A 15,001-nucleotide genomic window follows, 5' to 3' on the forward strand; every position below is an offset into this window, starting at 1 on the left:
TTGCTCACCTCTTAAAACCGAGGTTTAGTTATTAAAATAAATGTTTATCAGTTACAAATGTACAACCCCTCCTCTAAATAGCTGAATGAAAGAAGAACACAACTAACATGATTCACAGACTCACAGTATTCACATTAGTAACATGATTCACAGTAGAGCTTTACAAATGAAATATAGCTATATTTATATTTTCTATTTATTTTTATATTTTATCTATATCTATCTATTTATCTATCTATTTATATTTATTATATCTATCTATTTATATTTATTATATCTATATTTATATTTATTTATATTTATTCATATTTATTATATTTATTATATCTTATATTTTATTATATCTATCTATTTATATTTATATTTTATATATTTATATTTATATTTATATTTTATATAGAAATATAGCTATATTTATATTATGAAATATAGATATATTATATTATAATATAGCTATATATTTCTATTTCTACAATGCACTTTTTGGCTAGATTGAAACAACACGCCTAAAAGCTATTAGTTACAGGAAATCTATTCGATTGACTATTATGCTTCAGACCAATATTGACCGATTGACTTATATATGATACATACATGACCCTCCCCCTTAATAAAGAAGTGCAACCAGTATTGCTAATTGAATAATATGATAGACAGTAAAATTGGATAATGTCCCATTGAGATAGAAATCATTGGTGATATGGTTTCTATATGCTTAATCAGTAAAGAAAAAAAAAAGATGTTTGCGTTATGACTCATTGCGTCAGAATCGAAATTTAGATAGCAAATAAATTGTTTACTAGACCCTCCCCCCCCCCCATCCAAAAAAAAAATTCAAGAAACATAGCTAAATGACTGGACAGAAGTAGTGTTTTCTTCCAGGTTTTAAGAATAAACATGTGTGCAAAATAAGCTGGCATTTTGGAAAAGAGGTATTGGAAGATAATTTGAATATGCAAAACGTGGATGCTTAAAGAAGAAAACGTATATCAAACCATCAAAATAAGCTACGTGAGATTTGATGAATCCAGCATTAAGACAAGATAGAAAATTTAAAAATGTAAGCATAAATAACACAAAATCGGCGTTAATCCAGGTCCTAACTTCGAAGAAAAATACAACAGAATTGGCAAATTAAGTAGAAAATGAAATAATTTATGAAAAAAAAAATCTTTAGGACCATTAAATGACTGATTCATTAACATATTTTAGTAAATTAATTAATAATATCATTTAATTTAATTGCAAAATTTTTGAGCGATCCAGGATTAAGATAAGATGGAAAGCTAAAAATTGAAAAAGTAAGCATAAAAACAACACAAAGTAAGCGTTAATCTAGAAACATTTTGGCAATCAAAAAAAGGCCAATTCCCCACCCAAAAAATTCTGAGATGACCAAGTATCCAAATATCTTAATCTGTGGGGTAATACCTCGTCCCCAGTATTAATCAACACAGCGTTGTAAACTAAAAAAAAAAAAAAAAAAATGGATACCGGAAAACATTAACGTAAAGAGTAAGGGATATACATTAAATCTGCAATTTTCAAACGGTTGGTGGTAACGAACTGTGAGGAGGGACCCGGCTCAATAGTAACCGAAACTCTAAAAACCAGAATTTTGATACCAATAGACATATTAAATGAATCGGGATTTTATGCTGATTTCAAATATATAACTAAGTTTAGTCTTGGCCATCAAAGGTTGCTAGAACGAGAAAATTTGCCCGATTTTCAAAAAACGGAGTAAACAGCCCCTAAAAGTAATAGAATCTTAATAAAATCACACCATCGAGTTTTGCTGTAAAACCTTTACTGTAAAGGTCTATCTGAAAGAATGTGGAATTTTTTATTTTCTGCCAGAATTAAGATCACGGATGCGTTTTTTTTTTCAAGGATGATGGACCCAGTGGTCCTAGAAAATCGTGGGAGGGCTCATTCAAATGAAAATTAAAAGTTCTAGTGTCCTTTTAAAGTGATTAAAAAAAATTGGAGGGCAACCAGGCCCCCTCCCAAATCGCTTTTTTTTCAAAATTGTCTGATCAAAATTGAGATAGCCATTTTGTTTATCATTGTTGAAAGGCCGAATAACTATGCCTTTGGAGATATTATTATCCATCAGAGCCCCTGACGAAAGGTCTTTAAAGTGAAAATTTGCCCACTGTTTACTTATAGTGTTTGTTACTGGGAAGTATCCATACATTTTCCGGAGGGAAAGGGGATTTAATGATGGTGAGATTTTCCAAGGATAGGGAAGTTTCCAGGGGGTGAATTTGCCAGGGGAAATTTTACACTGGGGAAATTTGCCAGAATTCCTGTACAAAATTCTTCTTATGTCTTATTTTGTCATTGCCGCCTCAATTTTGCGCATTGGGATGTTAAGAGTTCTTTGTCCAGTGTAAATTTTCATATGAATTGAATTGTCTAGATAATAAATCCTTGAGGAGGAGGGATTTTTCCTTGGAGGAGTAGCCAGATTTCCTGGTACTATTTAAAATAAATCAGAAATTAAATCAAAATAACAAGTTTTTTCAACTGAAAGTAAGGAGCAGCTTTAAACTTAAAATGAACAGAAAGTATTACGTACCTCTGTACACAACACCTCGCTCTTTACCCTAAAGTTTCCTGTCCCAATTCCTTAAGAACTACTCCTAAAACACTATGTTTGTTTAATTACAACAGTAAGAACCTTTTTTTAAAAGTACTAAAATACTTTAGCGTAAAGAGCTAGGTGTTGTGGAGGATACCCCCTTCATATACGTAATAATTTCTGTTCATTTTAAGTTTAAAGTTGTTCCTTACTTTCAGTTGAAAAAACTTGTTTTCTAATTTAATAATTTAAGTGACTGAAATTAATTTATGTTTAATCAGTTTAAAATGGGAAAAACCATAATTTTTTTTTTCAAATGTTTCAATGAATTTTATAGAAAATTAAATAGAAAATAGGAAGGATCTTAAAACCTTGGAGGTTTCGGACGTTCTTTATGATCCATAGTTGTGATACAATTTAAACTCGGGGTAATTGTCCGAGGTCCTCGAAGAAAACAAGCAACAGAATTGGTGAATTAAGTAAAAAATAAAATAAGTTATAGGACAGATAGTAAAAACGTCAAGAAGTTGGGAATCTTTCGGGAGCTTTCAATGGGTGTGCTACCATTTTAATTCGGAGTAACTCCCGAACAAATATTCCTATTTCACAACTTCATAAAAACAGAGAAAATAGGAAAATTATTGAAGAAGGAATTAGTTGTTGAAAATGTAGATAACTTTAAGATTTAGTGTTCCTTTGATGAGCTTTCAATGGGTGTGTTATCATTTTAACTCTGAATGCAGAACTTCTGATAAAAAAAAACAACAGATAAATTGTAGGATAAAAGAAAAAAATTAAGAGTAAATCGTAAAAATAAAGATTTCGGACGCCCTTTAGGGGCCATAATTTACATTCCCTCTTCACGACTCGGGTGGAAGTGGTGGCAACCGTCTCGTTGTGTCCCTGGGAGTAGTGGGTACAGGAAAAATCCTATGTCACCGTCCATCCACTAGCCGTTTTGCCATGAGGCAAGCTGGGAATTGGGGGGGGGGAGGTTTAATTCTGAAAAATTAGAAAAAAATGATGTATTTTTAACTTACGAAGGAGTCATCGGATCTTGATGAAACTTCATATTCAGAAGGATTTCGTAACTCAGATCTCCTGTTTTAAATCCCGAACGGATCCAGCGTCATTGGGGGGAGGGGGCCGGAAATATCGGAAAGTACTGAAAGCGGATATCAGGATGAAACTGAGTGGGAAGAATAAAAACATGTCCAAGGTACGTGACTGACATAACCGGACCGGATCCGCTCTCTTTGGTGAAGTTGAGGGGGGGGGGGGGGGTGATAATTCGGAAAAATTAGAAAAATAAGGTATTTGTAACTTACCAACTTATCACTTATTAAGATCTTATCAGACCTTGATGAAATCTGATATTTAGAAGGATCGTGTGCTTTAGAGCTCTTATTTAAATTTCGACCAGATCCTGTGATATTGGGGGGAGCTGGAGGGGGAAACTGGAATTCTTGGAAACAGTGAAAATTCGGTTATCTTTATCTTACGAATAGATGATCGGATCTTAATTAAAATTGATGTATACAAGGGTCTTATGTCTCAGATGCTCAATTTTCCACTCGAATCGGATCCGGGGACAGGGAGTTGGAGGGGGAAAACAGAAATCTTGGAAAATGCTTAGATTGGAAAGATCGGGATGAAACTTGATGGGAAGAATAAGCACAAGTTCTAGATACGTGATTGGCATAATTAGAACGGGTCTGTCCTCTTTGGAGGAGCGGGGGGATGTTAATTTGGAAAAATTAGAAAAATTGAGGTATTTTTAACTTAAAAACGGGTGACCGTATCTTAATGAAATTTGATATTTAGAAGGAACCCATGTCTCAGAGCTCTTATTTCAAATCCCGACCAGATCTGTTATTGGAGTGGAGGAATCGGGATGGAGCTTGGTTTGTAGAAATAGCAAATGTCGTACATATGTGATTGACGTAACCGTACTGGATTCACTCTCTTTGGGGGAGATAGGGGGTAGGGTTCAGTGCTTTGGCAAGTTTGGTGCTACTGGACGTGCTAGGACGATGAAAATTGGCAGGTGTGTCAGGGAGCTCCACAAATTGACTTGATAAAGTCGTTTCCCCCGATTCGACCATCTGAAGGGCTGACGGGAGAGGAAAAATTAGAAAAAATGAAGTATTTAAAACTTACGAGTGGGTGACCGGATCTTAATGAATTTTGATATTTAGAAGGACATCGTGACTCAGGGCTCTTATTTAAAATCCCAATCGGCATTAAGCCTCTGATTTTCCTTTTAAACCAATATATTGATTCTCAGAAGTTTTCTAGAGCTCATACCATATGAGTCTTGGTTCTTCCGGCCTCGTCACAAGGGCCATGTGAGATCTTAGCTCTTGTTTTTTTTGTGTGTGGGGGGGGGGGGATAATAAGTGTAGACTCAGTCTTCTGACTCCGACCACAACATTAATAACGGACTTACAACTTACAAAAACAGAGAGAAAATAGACGAATCATCGGGACAAGCATACCTTCCCGTCACTAAATATGTTCCGTTTTCAAACGGCTTTAATTTCTCTTAGTTCCCCACATAATTCTAACAATTCCCCGCATAATTCGAACAATATCATATCAGAGAAACTCAAAATATCAGTAATCTGATGACGAAGACCTTATTATGCAGTTTTTAGCTTGTCAAGGCGGCCGTCATTCGGAAATCTCAAAGACCTGAACTACGGCTTGAGAGAAGCAGGAACCACTTCAGAAAGTCCAGGGATCTGACCGTCGACTGAAACAAAACCAGGCTCTCAGGTTTGCGAAGCGAGCTTTTTTCCAGAGATAAAGTCGATGAAGATGGCTCTTTAGATAACATGTTACCTTTTTCTAACATAAGAACAGTGAAGCGGAAGTCAGAAGATGTCTGACGTAGAAATCGTTTTCCGACGCAGAGGTGGAGGAACCCTATCTTCCACTCAGTCAGAGTAAAGCTCATAGGCTGATGAAGAGTCTCTTGCTCTTTACCAGCTTTTCTTCATTTTGCTCTTCTGTTTTATTAAGTAAAAGTCGAGGAAACCGTTCGTCCACTTAGACTGAATTAGGATCTTAGGCTGGTGTGGTGAATTTCGCCAAACAGGGGTGATGGAGTTGGCTCTTTAGCTGAAATTTTTATTCTTATGACATAGGAATTGTGACGTGGAGGTCAACAAACTCTGACATGGAATTTGCTTTTTGACTTAGAAGTCAAGGAGCCTTATGGTCTGCTCACAAAGACTGAGGTTCTTAGGCGGGTGTGGTGAGGCTTTCGCCAGACAGGGTTGAAAGTTGGCTCTTTAGCTAAACTTTTTATTTTTATAACATAGGAATTATGACGTGGAGGTCCACTAAGTCTAATATAGAAGCTGCTTTTTGACTTAGAATTCAAGGAGCCTGATCGTCCGCTCAAACAGAATGAGGTTCTTAGGCTGGTGCAGTGAGCCTTTGGCACAGTCAATAAAGCTGGTTGTTAGCTAGCATATTTTTTTCTGATGCAAAAAACATAAAAGTTTTGGCATTCAAAGAAACAGAGATCAAAACACTGACTTTAAACAAGCAATGTTTTTGTTTATTATTATTACAGGCAACTAGTGCATATTGGAAGCAGTAGCTCTCACCCAACAACACTAATCCAAAGTATTCTCTTGGATTAGGACAGGGCGTGTCTTTCTGTCAGATATTTGCATAGTTAGCATATTATGTATGTAAGATTAGAAAATAAGAAAACTTATAATATAATAAAAAATAAGAAAAATAATAAAGGATTAGAAAATAAGAAAATAGAAAACTAGAACCAGGTGTTCCCATTTTCAACAAAGTGGGAGAGAACATCCAAGGTGGTTTGAAATCCCCCACCACCGATCAACCAGAGAGTCTATTCTTCATGATTATTTTTTTTTTTTTGCTTTCCTTACTATTTGGTTTTTCGAGGTTAATTTTAATTAATTATTTTCTGAAATTGTTTAGTTAATTAATTTTAAATTATTTTTTTTCAACATTAATTCATTTTAATAATTAGTTTATTAAAATTTATTAACTATAATTAAAAAACTTCATGCACTAATTAGATATTAATCAATTTCGTAAGTTGTTTTTCTTAGTACCTTAGTAGTTAGAGAAATTGTTTTTAATACTTACAGAATCTTTTGCTTTATCCTATATTGTCTCGTAACAAACTGAATGGATAACAACAATCGAGTTATTGATTGTCGATTTTCAGTTGCTAGTTTATTGGAAGAGATAAACAGAAAGCCGTTTTCCTTCAGACATCTTTCTAAGAAATTTTCAGAGAAAACAAATTGCACCAGCTCAGCTGCGATAACGATGCTGAAATAAACGGCAGGGTTGCCACGCAAAAATACTGAATATATATATATATATATATATATATATATATATATATATATAGAGTTAACTTAAAGAGGCAATAAAAAAAATTGAATTTGTTAACGTATAAATAAACATTATTATATATTAATACAAAAATTGATAACTTGAAAAGTTACCAATAATAAAAAGTCTTGCCCTCCCTAAATCCTCCAAAAGGTTAGAGGAAAATTTGTGCTATACCAAGGATTAAATAAATAACTTTAATTGAAAGTATTCTTAGGAATGTTATTTCTATTTTAATTCTTCACTTACGAAAAAAACATTTTTAGATTAATGTTTACTAGAATTACAATGACTTGGTTTTAGATCAAGCCATGAGCTTCTAAAAGTAAAAGGCAAAACCGCACATCGATCCTAGCAAAACAGCCATGATATAACAAGGGAAGTGGGAGGGGATTAACATCTCCATTACCTCACGTGTCTAAAACTCGTTGAAACTTTTTTCCCTTGGTATTTTTTTTCCTTTCAGTAATGCACCCTGAAAGTGTGCATTACTTATGACACAATATAATAAATGCACCATATAATATATGACACAATATAATAAATGCACCGTATAATATATGACACAATATAATAAATGCACCATATAATATATGACACAATATATAAATGCACCATATATTATATGACACAATATATAAATGCACCATATAATATATGACACAATATAATAAATGCACCATATAATATATGACACAATATAATAAATGCACCATATAATATATGACACAATATATAAATGCACCATATATTATATGACACAATATATAAATGCACCATATAATATATGACACAATATAATAAATGCACCATATAATATGTGACACAATATAATAAATGCACCATATAATATATGACACAATATAATAAATGCACCATATAATATATGAGACAATATAATAAATGCACCATATAATATATGACACAATATATAAATGCACCATATATTATATGACACAATATAATAAATGCACCATATAATATATGACACAATATAATAAATGCACCATATAATATATGACACAATATAATAAATGCACCATTTAATATATGACACACTATAATAAATGCACCATATAATATATGAGACAATATAATAAATGCACCATATAATATATGACACAATATAATAAATGCACCATATAATATATGACACAATATAATAAATGCACCATATAATATATGACACAATATAATAAATGCACCGTATAATATATGACACAATATAATAAATGCACCATATAATAATATATGACACAATATAATAAATGCACCATATAATATATGACACAATATAATAAATGCACCATATAATATATGACACAATATAATAAATGCACCGTATAATATATGACACAATATAATAAATGCACCATTTAATATATGACACAATATAATAAATGCACCATATAATATATGACACAATATATAAATGCACCATATATTATATGACACAATATATAAATGCACCATATAATATATGACACAATATAATAAATGCACCATATAATATATGACACAATATAATAAATGCACCATATAATATATGACACAATATAATAAATGCACCATATAATATATGAGACAATATAATAAATGCACCATATAATATATGACACAATATATAAATGCACCATATAATATATGACACAATATAATAAATGCACCATATAATATATGACACAATATAATAAATGCACCGTATAATATATGACACAATATATAAATGCACCATATATTATATGACACAATATATAAATGCACCATATAATATATGACACAATATATAAATGCACCATATAATATATGACACAATATAATAAATGCACCATATAATATATGACACAATATGATAAATGCACCATATAATATATGACACAATATAATAAATGCACCATATAATATATAACACAATATATAAATACACTATATATTATATGACACAATATATAAATGCACCATATAGTATATGACACAATATAATAAATGCACCATATCATATATGACACAATATAATAAATGCACCATATAATATATGACACAATATAATAAATGCACCACATAACATATGTCATAATATAATAAATGCACCATATAATATATGACACAATTTATAAATGCACCATATATTATATGACACAATATATAAGTGCACCATATAATATATGACACAATATAATAAATGCACCATATAATATATGACACAATATAATAAATGCACCATATAATATATGACACAATATAATAAACGCACCATATAATATATGACACAATATAATAAATGCACCATATAATATATGACACAATATATGAATGCACCATATAATATATGACACAATATATAAATGCACCATATAATATATGACACAATATAATAAATGTACCATATAATATATGACACAATATATAAATACACCATATAATATATGATACAATATTTAAATGCACCATATATTATATGACACAATATATAAATGCACCATATAATATATGACACAATACAATAAATGTACCATATAATATACGACAAAATATATAAATGCACCATATAATAGATGACACAATATATAATGCACCATATAATACATGACACAATATATAAATGCACCATATAATATGACACAATATACAAATACACCTATGACACCAACCATTAACTTTACTTTAAAGATGGCCTCTGTCTCATCCTATTTGATGGAAGAGGGTTGAAAATTACTTCATGTGCCTTGCTTGAGATTCTATAACAAGGATCAAAACTTGAAAGCACGTGACAATATTGAAAATTGATTAAGAGTTAAAATGAGCGTCATAAACATTGCCGATAAATATAAGCGAATCAAAGAAACAGATACCGTGAATGCTTACCAGTTCCACCCACTTTACTTTATAACAGTATCGAATAGACCCTATTGGAAGAGTTGATAAAAACAAAAAAGAATATTTTTAACTATATGTTTTGTGATAACATCATTAGCATAAAATGGAAATTGTTTAGAAAAAAATGTACATTTATCAATTAGCATAGCTTTTTTCACTAAAATATGCAAAAAATGATGCTACGTTTTACTAAATAATATATACATCAGGGTTGCCAGATGGGACGCATTTGCGCCATTTGGACAGTTTGCTAAGGCGGTTGCGCATTAGATTTTCTATATTGGCACATCTCTTTTTGGAAAATCGTTCATTCGGCGCGTTCACTAGAAAAATGACACTTTCGACTTATTTTCACTTTTATGGCAGCGCAACATTTGGCGACGCTGATAAACATCTTCGAGTATCGTCTTTGAGCAAAATGAACTAAAAGGTGTTTTTACCAATCAGCGCCCATCTCTTTTTATGAAGTATATACAATTATAGACAAAATGAGCAGAGAAACATCCCCTAAATGGGATATCTCACTTTCCAATAACAAGAAAAAACTGAATTACAACATTTCTATGTTTTATGCAGAATATTTTCAGTCTACCCCTTCGGATAACACATTCTAAGACCCCACTGGCTATACATGACGTTTGATGAAAAAAAAAAAAAACAAGAAACGTGGGTGATTGATCTGGGCGGAATGATCTGTCAAAAAGACAAAGGAGATATTTCGGGAAGGACCTAGGGAAGGCCTAGCCGTCATCAGTTCTTAACAAAAAAAAAAAAAAAAAAAAAAAAAACACCAGCAAGTCAACCTTAACAAGACAAGACAAAAAAAAATGTTCGGACCATCAGACCACACTTAAAGACTACTTTCTGACTTGATATAAGTTGAACAATTCCCGAAAAATCGCTTCAACAAACTGAATGATCTGACCTCACCATCTGAAGCTATCTAGACAGATGGCATTGTCAGAATATGTGCACGGGGATTTTAGCTTACCTGCTTGAAGTATCTTCTCTCTTATTTATTTTCAAAGCAGGCTTCGATGAAGATTATTAGCTGACTTGACCTGTGTTAAATATTCTCAAAAATTTCTTCAGCCAATTGAATATTTCAAAAAGTATGACGTCACCGTTTGAAATCATCCATGTAGATGGCGTTGTTTGAAGCGCTTGCAGATTTTTATTGAGCTCAACCGTTTTCCTGGAAATACATTCAAAAAATCACTCAAAATGTGATAAGTCAGAAGTTTTGGACAAGAGGACTTCTTACTTATTACTACTTAAGTGTACTTAATTATACATTAATTAATTATATATTAAATATATAATTATACATTAATTATAATTATGCTATACTTAATTATACTACTACTTGAGTGATTCCCCCTTATTTGTCATTTGGGGTAACCTAGTGAAGAAAAACCACGGCCCTTAATAATCAATAACTTAAAATACTTTTTGAAAAAATATAAAGTAGAAAATAATAGCCACTTGAAGCTGAATATAGCATGAAAATCCTCAAAAATGGAGTAGGATTGAAGTGAAAACTTTACCATCGGAATCAGAATTTTTCCCGTTAGCGGAACACTGGGTATCGTAGGGAGTTTTTTAAGGGCTCATTTGAAAGGAATTTGTAATTAAGAGAAGACAATATTGTAATAAACAGAAATTTTGACAAAAAAAAGTGCGTCTTCATGTAAACGATAATAAAGCGCCTTTATTGCTAAAGAATAGGCCTGAATTTACATAATCAAATGTCATAGTAATAGTGATTCTTTAATAAATTGTAACCTAATACAAACTCCAGTGTGCCAATTATCGCACACTGGAGTTGTCAATGGATTTTGTCAATCCTTATATCGCTCCAAGCTGCCATTTAAGGTAAGGTAATCTAAGACTCAAAAACTTCTGTTTACTCCCAAAATATTTTCCACAAAAAAACAAACAATCAGGCTTTAAAAGGCGGAGTTTATTTGTTAAAAGGCAGGGCTTCCCACAGCAGAACCAATCAGGTGGGATTTCTAGTTTTTTTTTTACTGGTTTATGGTCTAAAATTTCATAAAGCAGAACCAATCAGCTTTTTAAAAGGCGTGGTTTAATTGTCTCTCCAGAAACGGTACTTCCTTGCCACTCTAGTTTAACTATACAGCATTAGTTAAGAGGTTCTTCATGCTAGGGATATCACTAAGCACAGAGATCTATCCATTGAGATCCATACAACCATTTTTTTTTTTTTTTAATATTTCTGGGGAAGATATTGTTTAGACCTATCTCAGGAAAGGGAGCGAGGGGGAAAGTTGATCATACAAATTTGAAAACGATACTTGAAACTATATGGTACTAATGGATGGAAAAAAGATAGTGCAGAGCCTAGCAATGAATTCTTAAAACTACCATAATAAGACACCAGAAACCAGCTATAATAGTAGCTGTATAAAACTGAAAATCATTTACAGAAAAATATCATTTTTAACTAATGTATGACTGTTGTAGTATTGAAATTATAACGGAGATTTTAAACTGAAAAGGATAAAGAGCCTTCAGAGCTATTACTGTCGAATAGGGTCGAAAAGCATTAGTTAAAAATTTGTTCCATTAGAAATAGACTTGATTTTCCAGTCATTTGGCAAGATCAATTGGCATACCAAGAAAGGAACCAAAAAGAACGTTTCATTTATAAACAATATGAAAGATTGCTTTGAAAATCTATTCATATCTAAGCCTTGTCTGGAGAAATTCTAAGTATTTTAACCACACAATGCCGTTTAGACATTCTAAAACTACTGTCTTACGCTATTTCCAACAACAATTTGTAATACATGATAGAACAGGACTAGAGTTGAGCTCCCTTTGTTATTACTGGTAGCCACAATGTTTCGGTCGGGATTTATTACTACAAGACTACTATTCTACTATTCTATACTATTATACTATACTATCTACTATACTATACTATCTACTATACTATTGTATACTATACTATACTATTATACCATCTTTACTACTATACTATACTACTATTCTACACAACCTTCTTTATAGCCTCCCGAACTTTATATTATAACCTATCCAGCCACCCAAAGAGACTTGCTCTTTTTAATCATATAGAGTCTTCCCCGAATGGAGTGGGAAGAGGTTATAAGAAAGGATTTAAAGGAAATAAGGGAGGGGGTAAAGAGTGAAGCTTTGGATTGATCAAGGTGGAGAAGCGTGGGCAGCTATACTGTTTTAGGTGACTTGGTGCTGCCATGAATTGTTAATAAGTAGCAGCAGTAGTATTCACCCCAAATCTCTGGCTTCCTGCTTTCCTCTCCCACCCTTGATCACTGCTTTGTAAAATTCTTATTGTGACTCAGTTTTAAAAAATAGTGGTTTTACACTGCAATTCCGCAACTAAACGTAAGTATGTAAAATGGTTCTGATTGATCAGCTGAAAATAATCCAATAGTCAGCCAAAAGTTTACACTGTTACAGGCCTTATGTAAAACAGGCTGATCAACCTACAAGCCAAAAGTTAGCAGTCAAAGTACACATACTGAGTGGTCTAAAACCGATTTGTGAGCAAATAATGGCAATTTCATCCTCAAAAAGTGTTTACAACCGGATACACCGGTGAACCTTTTATTGGTGGAGGATCGGCAGCAGAAGGGGGTTCGACACGGATGAGGAGGAGGGAGACCAAGGCGAAAAAACTAAACATTTTCTAGAAAAGGATCAATTTTACCATGATATAACAAATTTCTACTCTCCTTATATTCTCCGTCTTCTAGATGAGACTGAAGCACCCTTGCCCTTTAAAGCCCATTTAACGCAGCAAGTCGTCGATTTAAGCTCTTAAACTTCAAATTTAATTTGAAACTTCCACAGAAACATGTACCTTAAAATAATAGAAAAAATTGAGAGTTCTATTTCTAATGAAACTGATCTCCAAATGCAGTTATCCAGTGTTTGGTAGTTAGATACACCAAACTAAAAAAAAAAAAAAAAACTTCAGAAGGCGTGGCTTCCATTCCAAGCTGTATTTGTCGTTGGGAGTCGACAGCACATTGTTAATTTTTGAATTATTCCAGACAATAAGCGTTGTCAAGTTTAATTTATTAGTTTTGCTTTAACAATTACGCGGTTCAACGTAGCAACAGTGACGAAAATGTGATACAACCCTAGAAACTTCACAGTTTTTAAATAAACGAAAGATAGAACTTTAATAATGATAGATGGTAATTACCATCTATCATTATTATGTATAAAAGTCAGGTTGGCCTCAGAGAATATAAGACAGAACTTTAAAAATCCCAGCTTTCAGGTATGATCAGACCTAGGATGAGACCAGGTGACAAAGCATGTTTTGATTGAATGTCCCTAGTACTAAAAAAACTTTAGATTTAAGTACCCTTTAACATTAAAAATAATATTAAATTTAATCTTGTATTAGATTTGTTATAATCTTACAATAAGAAATTAATTATAAATACAAATTTAAGATTAAATATCCTTAAATTGAAATATCTTTTGTACCCGGTATCATATTACAATGTAATCCAAAACCCCATTTTGAAGTCTATAGCCCACGAGAGAGAGCCTGGTACAAACGATGTGAACCGGTGGCATCTTTTTTTTACTCTTTGTTTGGGATTTAAAAACAATGTCTAGACCAGAGCGGTTTCAGACACATATCCCGTCACCTGATTTTACTGTTTAAGAAATCGACAAGTTCCCAAAATATTATACAGGTTTTTCATCTCCAGAGAAAAATTTCACAAGCGACCAGGCGAGGCTTCATTACCAGACTAATAACTTTCAAAAGGCTATTTTAACTGCCACTTTATTTGAATGCAAGTTTTGGGGGTAACAAAAATCTTTTTTGTCTTCTGAACCCATCTAACATAACCTGAAACCATAATTCTCTCTGTTTTTTCTTTTGGTTATTTTAAATTCTGAGCTTTTTAAGAGCAGTGGCGTGATTTCGCCAAAATCCTGAAGCGGGCAAAGTTGGAGCCAGTTTTCCCAAATCAAGTGAAAATGACAGTGAAAACTAAAAAGTTATCCATATATTATCATAAAGGCAAAGACATACTAAAGAAAACTGACTTGTTTCTCTGGATACTTGAATTATGCAGGTTTATCTCAGTTTGACAAGGTTTTTGCAGAAAC

At 32.4% G+C, this 15,001-nt stretch overlaps 1 protein-coding gene across 13 annotated transcripts in view; it reads right to left on the reverse strand.

Moving 5' to 3' along the window:
* The window catches only part of LOC136033171 (GRB10-interacting GYF protein 2-like), a 461,255-nt gene that overhangs the window by 100,329 nt on the left and 345,925 nt on the right, over nt 1-15,001 (reverse strand). For 2 of the 13 annotated variants that reach the window (XR_010618877.1, XR_010618874.1), the window contains one exon: nt 10,848-11,051. The exons of 10 other annotated variants lie outside the window; for them this stretch is intronic. The gene's annotated coding sequence lies outside the window, so the exon portion shown is untranslated. Of the gene's footprint in view, nt 1-6,724; nt 6,914-10,847; nt 11,052-15,001 lie in introns of all 13 variants that reach the window. One more of the 13 variants, XR_010618873.1, reaches the window with a different exon arrangement.

The sequence above is a fragment of the Artemia franciscana genome, chromosome 11 (genome assembly GCF_032884065.1).
Source record: "Artemia franciscana chromosome 11, ASM3288406v1, whole genome shotgun sequence".
NCBI classification, from domain to species: Eukaryota; Metazoa; Arthropoda; class Branchiopoda; order Anostraca; family Artemiidae; genus Artemia; species Artemia franciscana.